The sequence below is a fragment of the Aythya ferina genome (assembly GCF_964211825.1).
Source record: "Aythya ferina genome assembly, chromosome: 3".
Classification (NCBI taxonomy): domain Eukaryota; kingdom Metazoa; phylum Chordata; class Aves; order Anseriformes; family Anatidae; genus Aythya; species Aythya ferina.
Window position 1 is genome coordinate 3488804 of NC_140298.1, and position 16906 is coordinate 3505709.

The 16906-nt window shown below is 40.8% G+C and overlaps 1 protein-coding gene and 1 long non-coding RNA gene across 3 annotated transcripts in view; both read left to right on the plus strand.

The window, feature by feature from the left end:
- The first annotated feature begins 2729 nt into the window (after positions 1-2729).
- On the plus strand, positions 2730-3703 carry LOC311434444. Its single transcript, XR_014691499.1, has 2 exons — positions 2730-2950; positions 3046-3703. It is a non-coding gene; the product is annotated as an uncharacterized lncRNA (long non-coding RNA).
- A 1194-nt stretch (positions 3704-4897) lies between these two features.
- Positions 4898-16906, plus strand: part of LOC311434340 (uncharacterized protein) — a 262002-nt gene continuing 249993 nt past the window's right edge. For both annotated transcript variants that reach the window (XR_014691398.1, XR_014691399.1), the window contains exon 1: positions 4898-5010. The gene's annotated coding sequence lies outside the window, so the exon portion shown is untranslated. The remainder of the gene's footprint in view (positions 5011-16906) is intronic.

Consider the following 16906-nt stretch of genomic DNA (forward strand, 5'->3'; position numbering starts at 1 on the left):
CTCTCAGTTATCTGAACAGGACTAGGCCTGTTTGGTTGGTGACAGCAGGCTGGCTCTCTTTCAATTCTTAGGGATGAGGAAGCCAGTAGTAGCAGCCACATGCTTCATTGTCAGTCTTTGTTCTGACCTATAGCAACTTCCTTAAAATCTGGGGCATTTTTAGCTGCTGATGACCTTCTGTGCAGCTTTCATTGCCACCTTGTAGTGGCGGTTTGGTACATCTTCAGCCAGGAGGTGCGTTGCTGCAATGTCACCTTTAACTGCCTGACTGCGCTCTCCCAGACTGCACTGATCATATTTACATTGATTAATATGTTGTGCTGAATAACGAACGATCAAAAACCTTTGTATAACCAGATTTCCTCTGCAAGTGACAGCGCCTCACTTAGACTCACAGACCTCGTGCTGCTGCTGCACGCAGCCATCCCTCCCCTTACACTCGGCAGTCGTCCTGAGTAAACTCACTGGATCTGAATCCCGTCCCTCATGCAACACAGGCCAGGCCTTGGCTTTAAGGCACTCTTTGTGTTGGAGAGACATATAAAATGGGGACAAAGTGCCTGAAGGAAGAGGACTAAGGTCATGGCATCACGGCGGGGGGGCCCATGTTGGAGTCTCTACAAAAAAATAGTGTAACTAGCATTGTCCTCTGCTGAACACAAGGAAGGTGATGCTGTCCATGTCGTCTGTATCAGGGTTATCAACACCAAATGGGTGCCCTAGCAGAAAGTACATATCTTCTTTACCCTGCTCTTTAAACAGTATGTTTAGTCAGAAGTTACCTATGGAAAACTAGGGCATTTTTCATATTCTAATTCTCGCTCTGCATGCAATGAAAGGGAATTGCATCCAATTTGCTAACCTTTATTCCCAGATGCATATTTTGATTGCTAATGCTACATGAAAATTGTAGCTAGCCCCCTGCAAGTAAGCATCAGGCATTTTGGCTAAGGCAAAAATTACATATGAACTCATCACTGGGGAGACAGAATGGCATGAGAACCTATTTGGATGCAACTTGCATCCAGCAGCTCTGCCGCTTGAGTGTGACCCTTTACCAGGTCCTGTTCACTTTAGAAAGGCCTAAAAACCCCTGTAACCAATATGCTATCTTTCTGCAAAACCTCCTTGAGACAAGATGGGGTTTTTATTTCCTATTCTGGGCTAGCTGGGTGTTGCCACAGGGCAGTGTCAGGGGATGTATGGCCCCACAGACTAGTGTGGCCCCAGGCTGGTCCCTAGTCGGGGAGCAGGGGACGTGCTGCAGACCTCAGCACAGCCATCTCACCAACAGCCCACTTGTCTGGGGGTCGGAACATTTACCTGGGGTCCTGCTGCCATCCTGCTAACCGGTGGTGAGAAAGCCAAGTCCTTTCTCATCTCACTTTCCCCATATTTTAAAGAGCTTCAGAAGTGCTCTGGGATCTGCCAGAACAAGGTATTGTTATTAAAGGTTTACAGGTGAAACTATCTGTCTTGATTTTCCCCTGTATCCACTAGGGTGGACAAATCAAATCTTTTGTCTCATTTAGTGGGGGAAAAAAGTCTAATTTACTAAATTTCACAACATTCGGCCAAGGAAATTATCCTCCTGTTTCTGCTGTGTCTGGGATTCTGCTCTGGTCTGTCTCAGTACGGCACAGGCAACTGGTAAAGATTTCAGCTCTGGACTGCTGCATTGCTTTCCCTCCTGATAAAAACAAATTACTTGCAAAAACTTGTGCACTGTTGGGATTTTCATATGTTTATATTTTCTGTGTGAAGCATGTAGCAGCAATTTAGCCACATAAATTTGAAGAAAACAGGATGTCCTTCAAAAAAAAAACACACAACAACAAACACATATATATTTTATGTATATATATATATATATATATATATATATACACATATATATGTATCCCCCAAGCCCTGAATGGATTACTTATGCAAAGTTTTTGATGCTATGGAGCAGCTGCACATCGTTGTTTTGGGTCTGCTGTGAACAGTGATCAAGGTCACTAGGAATCATGGTGGGGCATGAAAAGGATCCTTTCTTACCAGCTGGTCATAGTGGCGGTACCTGCAGCATCAAGTTGTTTAAAACCTTGCAAACTTTTCCTCACAGATGTGACTACATTGATGAGTGTTTTATATGTTGCATGAGAAAGAATTTGGGCAGAGTAAAGTACCCCCCATTTCCAATAAATAATTACGAAGGGTCTGCCAAAACAGCAGTCCCCTGATAGGTTATAATGCCGCTCGGTGTAATGCGCTCCCCATGCATTTCATCATGGACATGAAATCTGGACCAATTATCATTTTCTCATACTGTAGCTTTTAAAGTATTTTTATTTTCTTTGTTACTGTCTAGTTCATTAAACAGGGCTTGCAAGCTCCCAGTAACAGGATTACTATTGACAATTTCATTAGAACTATAATTCCACCGCTTGTGCGCCTTCCAGGGAGAACCATCGCAGTCCACAGCCACAGCCCGTCCACCTCTGCTATAATCATGTTTGCAGCTGCCTACGGCTCTTCCCTCTTGAATTTGGAAGGGCCAAAACTGCCAGTTTTCGTAAAATGGGTTTTATCTGTTTATTACACCAGCCCAGTTAGTTCCTGGTGAATTATGGAACTGTCAGCTGCGGCCTGACCCTCTGCATGTTGGGAAAGATGCTTAATGTACAGGTGCAGTAAGTTTGTAATTGCAATTTATATATAGCAGTGCAATGCCTGGCCTGGCAGGTAAATACCAGCAAACAGCACAGCTTGAATGGGAGCTGTAAACGTGCAAGTAGCAGATTTGTTAGAGATCAGCAGCTGGTTTGATTGCAGGCTCCTTGGAACAGAAAATGTCTCAGCTCTTCTCTCTCACCTCTTTCTGGTAGACATGTACATGTAGTACAGACATGTACTACAGTAGCATGCAGTGCTGTGGGTTTCTCAGTCCCCGTATCTTTGTTTTCAGGTTAACTCAGGATATTCGAAATAACAAACCCAAATGTAGCTTGGATGAGTTGTTCAATTTTTTACTTATTATTTATCTTGCTGTTGGGTTTACAGGATCCATTTGACCAGGGGCCTCCTCCTCCTCTGCTCCCAGAGTCTTCCCTCTGTGTCGACTTGTGCGTTCTCTGAGATGGATGCTCTTTCAGTCGAAATAGCAACCAGAGCAATAAACTTTTCTTTAAGTAAGTTTGTAGATTAGCTCTTGAAATGTAAGATTTTTGCTGTGTTATCCAGCAGCACTTTTTGGTGTTTTTGATGGAAAAATTTTCAAGATTATGTAGATCAAGAACAATCTAGAAGAACAGATGGGGAACAGGTAGGGAAATACAATCTGGAATCAAACTGGATAAAGATAATGGTCCCTTCTGACCCCAAGGTGCGTTTATTTGATGTCATGAGATAACATCTCCAAACATCTCAGGGTGCTGTTTGTACTTGTTGGCAGGATCTTTAAGAAAGAAAGTTGACAGCTAAAGAAATATTTCTATTTAACATAGTGTAAAAGGGATCAGAAATAACTGTGTTCTGTAAGCTATCTAACCCAGTGTGCTTTGTTCTTTTGAGCGGGCTTGTGGAGGACATAAATGGGATGTCAGTATTCAAGGGAGAGAGCTGGGAGAGACACTTCTTTCTAATTGTATAAACTGCTTTTAATTGAATGTAAGTTTTATATCTCCAGTTATCCCATAAAAATTGTATTTTGTTCTGCACTGACACTCTAGAAAGATCTTTTTGGATGCACTTTTAAGACACTGTGTATTTAACCCATTAAGAACAACAACAACAAAAAGGCAAGCAGATGGGTGCCTAACACTGAAGACAAGCTGCCCAGGTGCTGCTGCAGGGCACTGGGAGCAGGCAGCAGCACCTGGGCAGGCTCCGGCCACGGCTGCAGGTCCCCATGGGTGGCCTCGCCGAGCTGCTGCTCGTTTGTTCACCGTGTGCCCCGATGTAGTTGATGCCTTTGCATGTGTAATTAATTATGATTTATTTGAAATCCCTCTGTAAAGCCTTGTACCTCAATTTCCTACAAATCAAATTCCGGAAGGCTAGATTGGATTTTCAGGTTTCCTTCAGTTGGTTTGAGGTCTGTCTGGCGTGCCTACCCACGGGCAGGGAGACGCTGCTGTCCAGCCAGAGCTAACAACCTGTGTGGAGAATACAAAGGCTTTCTTATGCTGGTAAGTTTATATCTGACATGTAAACTTCCCAAATTTGTTTGTTTGTTATGGGGTATGGTGCATGGTAATGGAAGATGTATGTCCTTTCCTTATGTCTCTTTTATGTTGTAAATTATGTGCACATCACTTAGATATTGAGTTAAAACGTGTATTTTTAATGGAGGAAACAAGTACAAGAAAAAGCATGCTTTCATATTGGTAAGACATTAAAAGGGAGAAAGTAGCTAAGGAGAAAAGTAGTTCTGTAGTTCCCCAGCCAACTGCGGGTTGCTCGTGGGCAACCTTAGGAGCCGCTGTGTGTGCTGGCACTGCTGGGAAACGCTGGAGTGCCCCAAACACAAACTCTGAGGCACACTGATGTGTTGAGGGCCTCAGCTCTGCAAAGTTAAGCGTATATTCAATTGCTGCAAAAGGAAGCATGTATATTTCTCAGCTCTTACCCTTGTCCAGCGAACATTGCAACTGCGTGTCCGGATCGAGTCTCAGAAAAACTAACCCCCAGCTCAGCGCAGCTCTCATCACTGTGCAAATTGCCAAATGATGCTTTTCAGACAAGGCGATGGCAGGTGCGATCGAGGTCCTGTAAGACTGAGGAGGGAAGTCTGGTGTTCCTGCTTTAAAGATTATAGCTGATTGAATCTGTGAAAGAGAAAAAATTGCCATGGTGTGAATGGGGAGGAGGAGGAGAGAGGGGACGGACTGATTCTGAGCTCCTAACTGTGAGAGTCTCCACACTGCAAAGTGCAGGCAAATGGGTGCTTTCTTCCCAGCTCCCCCGAGGCAAATCGCGGAGGATGTAGCGCAGATAGACATGAAAACTGCAGACCTTCTCAGCAAGGTATGTTGGAAGTAGAAAATCTCTTGGCAAAAATAACTGTGTGTGTTTTAGTTTAGGAGGTAGTTTGGGAGGGGTACTTCAATAGTCTTAAAATAGAGGGTTATGAGCTGATCACTCTTCTCCATGTCCATTCTCTGTTGAACAAGAACAAATTGACTTATTTTTTTTTAACTTTTTATTTTTTTCAGCTCAGATATAAACTTGCTAGCCATGGGGATAGGCTGAGAGTGATTGCAAAACCTTGTAATTAGTAGTGTTAAATAACAGGTTTGAAAAAACACCTGTGAGAATGCCCCACAGATACACCTGACCCTGTCTGAGAGCCCAGAAACGAACTCTCTGAGCCTTGTGACCCTTCCCAGCTTTGTTTCTGTGGCTTTTTGCAAATGGCTGCCCTTGTAGCTGAGGACAGGAGAAGTTCAAAGTGGGGCTGTTTTCAGCAGGAGTTGTTTTATCTGCTCACATAACTTTTTCAAAGGCTGGATTTATTGAAAAAACATACAAACCTAGCAGGAACCCTAAGGAGAATGGCATTGGGTTTGTTTGGGTTGAACATTGCTGGGCTTTCTGGGCTGGCTGAATGCAAGGGTGGAGTGGTTAGCACCTGTGATTTTTTTGATTGACTGCAGGTGATAAGTAGACAGAAACCATTCAAGTGGTGGTTTTGTTCTTTAATGCTCCTATAAGTTGCTGGGACTTCTGTTCTTTTTCCTCCTGTTTGAGACAAAGGCAAGTTGCTCTTCTCCCTTCAATGAAAGTCTGGACTCTTCTACCTGCAGGTCAGTGGGTGTCTTAAGAGCTTGGTAGGAAGTTTACTCTAACTTGTCTGGTGCTGTCCATTGCCTTTTAACCAAGTGTAACATGACAAAAGCGTGTTGCTCGGATGAGCTACCTGAAAGTGAAAAAGACTGCTAGGAATTGGGAAAATTGGGAGTGTGCACGTTCAAAAGTAACTTTTAAATAGCCTTAACGTTGATTTTCCTGGAGCAACAATTTACAGCTCATCCCTATCTAGGCTCAGAAAGGGTGGAGTAATAGAAATACATCTTTGCTTACTGTATGTGTGTGAGGTGCTCTCTGAAGCACAAATGTGATGTGGCTAATACAGGAAACCTACAGGAACACACACAGCAAATTAAAAATAAATAAAATCCTCGTGCCTGTAACACTAATTCTGGAAGCTTTGTTCCTCTCTCTAAAACGCTGGCACAGAATGTGTCTAAAGCAATGGGACAGTGAATTCAAATGAGATAAGTAGGGTCTGGTTTGCTCTTTAAATCAGCTTGTGGAGGGTTTGGTTTGTTATATTTCTATGAGTAAAAATAGAGATTAGGCTTCAGGCAAAACAAAATGAAAACTTCCATATCGTGTCTTGGTCGCTGTTATTCATAAATCAATTCAGATGGTAATTAATAAAGGTTAAATCTTGGGGGTGAGGAGGTTATTTGGCTGTTCCTGCAAGCTTGTACACGTATGGAAGTATTGGAAGTGTTTTGGAGGGTGGGGGAGATTTAAGGAATTTGTGCACACAGGAACTTCTGCATTTCAATACTTCTTTGCTTTGAAATTGAGACATAATCATCCTTTCCCCTTTAAAAAATACAAAGCATTCTATGGAAAAGTCTATCTTGCTTGTTTTTTATTTTTTCCTTCAGTACTTCTCTTATAGAGAAGAAATGAAAAATACTCCTTCCATGGCCAGAGCCTGGGGAAGGACAAAATAGAATCGGCTTGCAGCAGGAGATTCACACTGTGTGCATGTGAAATCTGCAGTGCTAGGGGTATGGAAGCACTCAAGTTCCTTGCCTGTGGAATGTGTTTCCATCACTGGAGATGTGTGTAGTGTTTTTCCTTTTTTTTTTTTTTTTTTTTTTAAGTGCTTATGATATATCAAGAATACTGTAATAGCTCTACTTAATTGTGCCTTGAGATAAGAAAAGCAGACTTAAAGCCTTCATCTTTTCTGGTTTTATTTGGTTTTGAATTTTTGTTCTAAATTCAGTATATTGACTTTTTAATTGGGAATGGGGGGAATGCGAATCTTTTGATTTATAAACGTGAAACAGTATTTCTACTCAAGCTGCTGAACTTTGTTTATATTTTCTTAATTGTAATTTTGTGTGAGGCTTTTCTTTCTCTGCAAAAATAAATGATAAGGTAGATATCTTATAACAAAACATTTACGCAGGGAAAAGTTTCATCTGAAGTCTGATGACCATTACTGATCGATTTAAAAAAAAGTGTCTGCATTTGTTCTGGTTTGTGGAGCAGTAAGAGTAGGACTCGACAATCCGAGCTGGTAGCTTCCAACTCGGGCTGTCCTATGCTTTTGGTCTCATTCCCATCTTTGAGCCAAAATACTTGGCAAAAGTCACGGGTGCTTTTGGAATTGCATTGTGAAATGGGATCAACATCCCAGTAGGCAGTTCTCCACCAGTACGGTATGGATGGGACTTCAAATGGTCATTTTTATGACTATTTCTATCTGCAGCCCAGCTGAGACACGGAGATGATGTCTGTTGCTGTAGCTTAGACTTCCAGTTTTATTCCATCCTTGGCCCGGTGTGCTGCTTTCTTGCCCGTCACATCTTCTGTGCTGCAAAGCCCTTCTGAGGGATGCTTGAGAGGTGCTCTGCAGATTGAGCAGAATTGACGCTGCCCCCATTTACTTGTTCCCATACCCAGATGTCTGCGTGGCTGGCAGTCACCGGGGCTCTGCGTGTTCCTGGAGAGATCTGGGCTGCGCTGCTCCGGTGAGCTCTGGGTTGGCCACTCCTGGGGCAAAGGGTGGGAGATGTCCAGGTAGTTTGGAGCTGAGTGATTGATTTTGTGTGACCCTTACATAGTTGGTTCATTGAGGGGATTTTTCTCCACCCTACTTGTAAACCATACTTCTCGCCAGCTTTCTCTGCCTGTTAGTACATCAGGGACTGTCTGCAGGTGTTTCCTGACCTTTATTAAGATCAGCTTGGATCAATGAGTTACGTAGCATTGCTCTCCATTTTAATATTGCAATCTCAATGAATTTTTTTTCAATACCCATATCAGCTGATCTTTTGTACAGCAAATAATTCACCCTTCACAGTTGTTGTTTCTTCCTTATACTTATGCATGTTTAACTGTGATCGGGAGCATTATTACATCTGTACATGTTAATCTGCCTGTGCTGAACCATGCCCCTGGGTGGCCTTGTCATATACAATGAATGTCAACCTTCCTTGTGGTTAGTGTTTGGGTTTAAATAATTGTATTTTACTTTTTGTAGACACTTCTTTCCAGCAGACCATGGAATGTCAAGTGGACGTTATCATTAGTTTGGACCTAGTCCTGAGGCAAATTAAATGTTTGACTCTTTATTGAAGAATCCCCTTCCTCTAAATGATGAGATAAATTCAATTTATTTTTTTCTAACAGAAAATGTTGCGAGAGGCTTATTGCATATTGCAGTGGTGGTGACTGAAAAAATAAAGCACTCTGCTAGTTCATGTTTACAATATATGAATTTAGTTTGGTTATAAATTACCCAGACTCCTGTGCTTTGGAGGCAATTGAAAATCCCAGGGGATTTCTCCCAGCCTCTCATTTCAGGGAGGAGGGACATTAAAAAAAAACAGTTGTTCTCATAATGTTTGGTTATATCCACGTTTTGTCTGTGTTAAAAAATGAAAAAGGTAAATGCAAAGTACAGCATAATTTATAAAATGTAGACTTTTCGTGAACCAGGAGATGTGAAGTTGGCGTAAGCTACAGGTGAGGATTCAGCTAATTCTCATTTTATGTGAGGTGCTGTTTATGCACCTTATCTATTTTAAATGTTCTAGACATGTAATTTCCACATGATTGCTGTGACTTGTAGATTTTTGAATTTCTTATAGCAAATATCCTCCCCAGATTGGAGTAGGATTTATTTTTTTTTTTTATTTTGTAAGGCAAAAGAACTGACAGATCACGTTTGGTATTTTAAAAAATTTCATTTTTTTCCTTAGTCGAGTTTGTTGTAGTCTCAAGAATGTTTGTATGGGCGGTTGTTTGTCCAAGAAACAATCATGGTTACTAAATATATGGAATTAAAAAAAAAAAAAAATCAAGGTTGTGCTGGAATGAACGTATTTAAAATTCAGAAAGAGAGATTCCTTAATTAACTTAATAAAATTACTAATGGAAGCATTTTAACTGCTAAATTTAATTTACTTGTCAAGATATCAGGCTACAAAGAGGAAAGAAGAGTGGGAACTCTGCTTTCCATTATGATGTGCTCTATTATAGAATAAATTTGCTTAAAATGAAATATATCACAAAAAGCCATCAATGACATCTTAATTTGGAACAGCCAGTTGAAAAGTAATTAGACTGTGAAGCAATCAGTTCTAGTAAATCAGTGTTTCTCTTTACATAAACATACGTTTTTACTATTTATAAACAGGAAAGACTTCTAGATACTCAAGTAGCAAGGACTTTGATTGTATTTCTACTGTATGTGTTTTCTATTTTACATTACAAAACTGTCAAAACAAAAAGAATTGGGGCTTGATTTGGATGTGATCCAGCAAAACGCTTAAGCAGAGGTTTGACTTTAACCGTTCCTTTACGAACATGTCTCTGAGGGGCCTCCTCTTCCATTGACAGAGGTCCAAATTTATAAGCTGAAACTGGGATTAGAAATAGGAAAGGAATTGCAGGTGTGTTCAGTGTGACTGCCTGGTACACCCTCTTCATCGCTGCTATAGGGGAGGCCAGTCCTGAGATAGCTTGATAACGGGACTAATGGTTTTGCAGCAGATTTGCTTTCAGGATTGGCCTAACCCAACTCCTCTGGAAATCTCTCTTTAAAAATGATGACCCCATGGGAAAACTTCACTTTGAAGATTCAAGTGTTAAAAATAACTTCTTGCGTTCACCACTGTGAGTCCGCACATCTTGATGGCTGCCTCATAAGGGATTCCCACCATTTAGGGCTGGTGTTTGAGTTGGGATGGTGGAGAGCTTGGTGCTAAATGGACATTTGTGGGGTGTTGGCATCTAATCTTTGTAGTCCTTTGAAGAATATTGCCCTATGATAAAGCACCAAATCCAGGAGGAAAAAAAAAGCAACTAAGATATCAGGGTTGCTACAGTATTGTTTAGAACTGCTGTATGGCTGTTGGTGTTCCTCCCTGGTTGCCTCCATCATGGTCCTCTCCCAGCCAGCCTGTGTGTTAGGAAGAACTGCTGCTTTCTGTAAGGATTTCTGCTCTTTAAAATTATTCTGAAGTATCTTTATGTTTTTGGTAATGATTTTTAAAATAATATGAAATAATCTGGTAGCCGGTTGTTTTCTGGAAGGCAGGGCACCTGTGCTGTCAGTAGCTGCAGAATTTATCTGATAAATACCAGCAACTTCAGTCACAAAAAGACAGGCACTGCTCTGCATTTATATTTGCACATTATTTTTACCTTTTTGAAGGCTGATTTTGGTTGAGGCAAAAAGAGGAAAGAGGGGAGAAAAGAGGAACTTGACTTCTAAGGTTTGATTCTTTAGTATCCTAGGAAGGTTGGAGATGGAATGGACAATGTGGTGTAACTGTTACCAAGAAGTTATGCAGATTTCCATGTTTGGATTGTACCAGAACAATAGATGCATCAAGTCAAATTTAAAATTGATCAAAAACAAACAACAAAAAAAGACTTGTGATGTAGGAGTCATGATACAGATCCTTCTTGCTTTGAACTATCATGGGCTTTTCCTTACAGTCAGTTCTCACTCCCAGCACCACAGAAGTACTATGGTTGTGGTCAAGGTGCCAAGAAGAGCTCCACAATGAGCAGGAGAACAGCTGCTTCCATTTGGATTAGTTGTTGGGGCAGGGGACTGTAAATGTTAGTACTCATTTCAGCCAGAGCTGTGTGGGATACGCTGCCAAGCGAATTAAATCAGCATTAAATGATGTTGGTAAATATGCTGAGAAGGAATATCCAAAGAAGTAGAGCAAAGCAGACTGATTACTGAAAAGTGAGACTTGTAATGAAAACTTAATTAATCAAAGTTCTTATAGCTATTAGTTTCCCTCCTTTTCTGCCAGGTAGTTCATGAATGGAGAGCTTTATTTCTCATATGTTAAATGCAGCTTACCTGGGAAATTGTACTGTCATCTTTGGGAGGCAGCCTACTGGGTTTTCCTACCTGGGCAAAATACAGCCCGTGTCACGTGCAGATCTGTTAGTACTTAGAATTCAGTTTTACTGAATGTGCACCCCTCTGCCGTGCCTGTCCTTCACTAAGACAGTGTCTGCAGAAGAAATGCCAGTAGCACAAATTAGAGTTGTGCTTAGGCAGGCCAGGCTGAGAAGTGTGCGCAGCTTCATGTGATGGCATGGACCCTGGGTGCAACAAAAGGCAGAAGCTCTTTAAGCCCAAACTTATTATTCAGAAAACCCAATTGCAAAGAGAAGTGTTACAACTGGAACACAAAGCTCTTGGGAACACGGTTTTAGTAAATATGTTGTGTATAAAGCAGAGTTTTTTGCAAACAGCAGGTTTAATATTAATTCTAATTTCACTTGTTTTTAAATGAACATTTTGCTGCGAATTTCAAGAGTTTAAGATGTTTGTAGCTGAAGTCATTACAAAGTTAAAATACAACACATTCTCTTAATTGTGGTTGTAGGGATTGTGTTGAGAACTATTATCATTTAATCCACTTTGGCTTTTGTATCACTTGGAAGAAGTTTCTGAAGTGCAGCACTGTGCCCGTGATGGAGGTGGCAGCAGCTAATCCTTCCGTGCTGTCCTGCGTCTGGTGGCAGGGCAGCGTTCTTCTGCCTCTTGCGCATTTTGATCACACAAACATTAATTTTGGTTTCATGGGTAAAAAAAAAACAAGTTGTTCACCTAGCTCAAGAAAAAAAAGATTGATCTCTTCTTGTTATTAGTGATCAGCTCAAATGCACAGTGGCATTTGCAGCAAAGTTTTGCATATTTTTGGGGGAAAAAGTGGTGAGCTGCTGCAGTTCATCTGGTAGCAGGTGATGTGGGAAGTGGGCAGGATACGTAGGCAGGCAGGAATCCCATCCCTGTACTCCTCAGGTTACTTATTGTGAGAAAAATCTGTCCTTAAAAGCAAACAGTGATTGTTTAATACAAAACCTACTGTTCCTGGACTGTGCTGTCTTTTGTAGTTCTCTCCTCCTTTTTTACCAAATAAACTTACAGCATGTGGTTTCTTACTTTGTCTTCCTGATCCTGTTAGGAGGGCAAAAGGCAGTTGAAAGCATTGTTCTTACCATCACTGTCTTCGCTTCTCTTCTTGTCCTACTGGCTTTCATTGTCACGCAAAAGTAATAGGAAGAAAAGAATAAACAGAAGGAAACCGAAGTTGCATTTTGAGAACAGTGTGTGTGTGTATCATGGCCATGACTTGCTTATAAGATAGCTTCAGTTTCCTGTGACTTGATGGCATGATATTTAACATTCTCTTTTATAAGCTTGTTGTTTACAGCAGTTTTAGATTTCTGCTTAGCCTAATGATGACAAGAGGGTCCACCCTGGAGAGTTCAGCCTCCAGTCTTTGAAGGTCTCATTTGAACGCGTTTGCAACTGTGAGGAATGGCTTGAGGCTGTGCTATTTCACATGAGAGAGGAAAGGGAAAAACACCATCAAAAAAACAAACCCTTTCCTCCTCATTTTTATTTGCCCTTATTTGGGATTCTCAGTGGCTCTTAAAATATAGGTCAAGGATCTGTGTTGGTACAGTATAATAAAGGACAGGTTTTGGTGCGCTTGCTAACAGAGAGGGATGAGGTTACTTTCCCGAAGGGCTCTGTTTAACACACAACCTGTGTCCCCTTCTGCCACTCCTGTTCTTGCTTCTGCTCGTTTTCAGGACTTCAGAGTGCATTTTAAAGCTTCTGTCAGCTTGTATGCATCAGCTCTTCTTCCTCACCTCCTTTTTGTTGCCCCCTTTGGAAGGAGAAATAGCATGTGCAGCAGAAACACCTTTTGTACCAGCTCTAGGCAGTTCGGCTCAGCAACTTACATTCCGTGATGGCCATTGTCTTTCTGGATCCATCAGTCTTTATGCATAGCCTATTACTCGGTAAGACAAATTCATGCAATGGCAGAGGACATAAAATCAGCTTATGGGGTACGTGTCTACTTCACGTGTTTCCCACTGATGTAAAGTACTCTGCTTTGTGTGCTTCATGATCTGACCGCACTTCAGCAGTGCAATGCCTTCTATTTCAAGCCACCTGAATGCTGGTGTGGCCCTTGTGTCTTACACAAGGTGTCCTGTTGATTTCAACCTGGCCTCACTGTGGAAATCCATGTGATTTGGGTCAGTTTCGTAGTAGGTTTTCTAGAAGCATGTAATACTTGTTGCCCCATCCCTTTTCTCCAGCAATGTAATCAGAGTCAGCACTGAATGAATGTCTGTGCGCAATGAACTGTACTCCTGGGTCTTGGCAATGTGTTTTGTTTGGGCTGCTGCTTGTCTGCAGGCCAGTACCAAGACCTGCACCACCGTTACCTGTGTTACAATCAGCTCTCAAGCTCTGTGGACAGATACATTCTTGCCTATTGATTTGAAAGCCCTCAGCATCATTATATTAAAGCAAAAATATACACTGCTTCTTGTGCATGTAGTTGTCCTCTTCTGTAATCTAAACTTCAGTATTTTAAATCTGTATTAATGAGCAACATTTTGTCCTTCAGTGTAGTGTTTAAATATATCCTTCAATTTATATTTACAAGAGCTGTTTTCTCAGGTATTAAGTTTCTCTGATTTATATCCCGATATTTATCTATCTATTTGCACTTTTATCTGTGCTTTGCAGTAGCACTAGAGGTTTAATAGAGAATATCTTAAAGTCCTCTTTACTTTGTATACTGCAAGCTGCCATAGTGATCTCTTGCTGAGGCACTTGACAAGTCGAAAATACAGAACATATGTTTTATTGTTAACAAGCCAGTGAATTTATCCAGGTAATTTCTTTCAGACACGTTACAATAGTTCAGAACTTCTGTTATTTAGGGTTGAATTTTGATGTTGTCATTGTTTCCTCCCCATAATTCTTCTATTTGCTTTAGCATAGGAAAGCACAGATTAGACATTATTAATTTGGATATAATGGAAGAACAGGCCAAGGGTAAGCAACTGTAAGCCAACTTTTAAATATAAATTATAGCATGGTATGTGATCTTCACGATATAAATCTCATAGCACTTAATAGGATTAGGACACTAAAACATTGTGTAGGACACAATCTGGGTAGTCTCACTTCCCGTTGACCTGGATGTAAGTATCTTTCTGAATTAAGCTTATTCCACAGAACTTCAGGTGAATAAGGAAAAATTTCCAGGGGAGCAAGTAGTACCTGGTCTAGCTGTCTAATTCTTTTTCAAAGCTTACTGACTTGGTCAGGTACAACATACAAGCTGGGTGTGCATCTATCCCTATAATTAACAGGATTTTCTAGGAGGCACTACCTTGCGGAAGGGAGTAAACGTTCACATACAGGACTGTAGCCTTACCGTTTGGACATTAAGATTTGCTTTTTTCCAATCACTATGAATAACTAAATAATTTAATTTATCCACAGGAGGAGATGTATAAATAAAATTTGAAGTATAATTCATGTAGAAACATTATAACAAACACAGTTATTGTCACATAGGTATACTTCCCAGCACTTTTCTCTCTAGCATATTACATCAGTGGCTGATGGCCTTACCTTTGCTGTTTAGAAAGGGAAAGCGAAATTAAAAGGGGAAATGAGATCACACAGGATACAAAGTGTTTTGTTTTTATTTGTTTTTAAGTAGGTGTATTAAACTGCACAGGTGCAACATTACAGTTTCAGCTGGCTCCCCTGCCCTTGCACGAGTCCTGTTGACCAGCTGGAGCAGCTACTCGTGGGGTAAGGTACTACTAAGAGTAAGTGTGGCAGAAGACAGACACTATCAAATGAAGCTGTAAGGCAAGCAGATCTTTGTCAAACATTTTTATTTTATCTCTTTAAGTGCTTGATATTCCTAAGAAAATGAAAATGATGTGATGCTTTTGCCCTTATTTTGTGCCTTGTTTGTAACATATTAAGTAGCTCTTAAGCAGTCGGATTTATGTCTCTTTGGTACCCAGGACAACACTGATGATAATGGCAATAATACTTACCACTTAAATGGCATTTTACAAATTCGAAGTGTTGTGCAACAAACATTAATTAGTTCTCACAAGAGTCTTGCTGTGAAGTAGGTAAGTGTTGTTGTTCCCCTATTACACATGGGGAATCTAAAGCGTGGAGGTAAATCATTCAGGGAGTCGGTAGCACTCAGGCAGGAATTGAAGCTGGGGAGTTTCTGCTTCCGATGTTGTTTTGTTGAGTGTGCTGCTTGCACGTTAGTGAAAAACGTGCTCCAAGGCTCATAAAAACTCAGTGCATCCGTTCTACCATGATATGCCTTCAAGTGGAACATACAAGGCTGTCTCACAGTGACCCTGTAGATCAGATACTAGCAGATCAAGTTTTGCATTTTACCCAGAAAATGCACTTTGGAGTAGAAGGATGTTTTGACACCTGAAATCCAGAGCCCGATACAAAAACGAAGCTGAGAACCACACACAAGGGCAACCTTTCCTAACCTGGCAGAGCAGGGCTCCTAACAGTGCTGTCTTATGGTCGGCTGCACTAGCTGTGCAGTGCTATTTCAAATGTCTTTACAATTAAAAAGCTGGCTGCTAAAGAGCTACTTTGTATGTTTGGGCTACTTAATATGTCTGGTGGGAGTTGGAACCGGGTGATCTTTAAGGTCCCTTCCAACCCATTCTGTGTTCTCTCGCTTTCTCTCTCTGAACAGTAGGAGTTCTCCCACTGGAATGAAATGTTTTTTTTGTTTTGTTTTTTTAAGTTAAGGTGTTTTTTATACATAAGCAGCTGCTCCTTTTTGTTGCACACTGATGTATCACTTTTAGGATACTACCACTTCAAGGTCAGTTGCAGACATATTTGTGTGCGTCTCTGTGAGTATCCAAAGGATCATCAGTAAACATTATTGAATTAAAAAAGCTCTGAAGAAGAGTCACCTTTTGTGTATGGGAGGAAAAAAGAGGTCAATCGTTACAGCATACACCAGTTTTTCAACGTGGAAGTTGGGCTCACAGTACTGTAATTGCAAAGGTGTCTGTGCAGTCCGCATTGTTATAATTTGATTAAACAGGGGAGAGCTCAGCACAAAGGAGTACCTTGGTACCCCAGGCAGGGTCTCAGTGCTGAATCTACCTCAGTGACTCAAGATACTGCAGCACATACGACAAATAAAAAAATCATGTAGTGTTCAGAGACCTTTACAACCTCAAATCATAACTCACAATTTATTTGCTTTTCTTACTGTAAATCAAATCTTTAATGTTTGAATATACTTATGGCATTTAATTTCCTTTTTTTTTTTTAGTGAGGCTGTAGGAAAAAAGTGAACAACTTCAGTGCTTTGCCTTCACCTTTCTCTTCACTTTAATCTAAGCTGTAGCACCAACAAATGTGTGGAGGTGTGCAAAGAAAATATTTCACATAATTCTTACTGTTTCACCCACCAATCTTTTGCTTTCTCAACTACATTCACACATCTTCATCCTCTTCTTCCATCTTCTTTTCCTGCATCCCTATTATTCTTTCTTTCAGTTTCTGCTTCTTGTTCTCTTCTTTTCTTCTTCACAATCCTATATTTCTAGAGGTGAAAGACTGACACACTAAACCAATGTGCCATTTCATTCCTTGATTTTTATGAATCTCTTAACTTTGTGCTCTGAGTGCAGGTGATGCTCTCTGATGAGGTGAAGAATTGGTACGGGGATACACGGTTAGCAGTGATTAATATCCAGTGAAAAATAAAAAGGGAGAGACTTGAAACATGCAAATAATGAG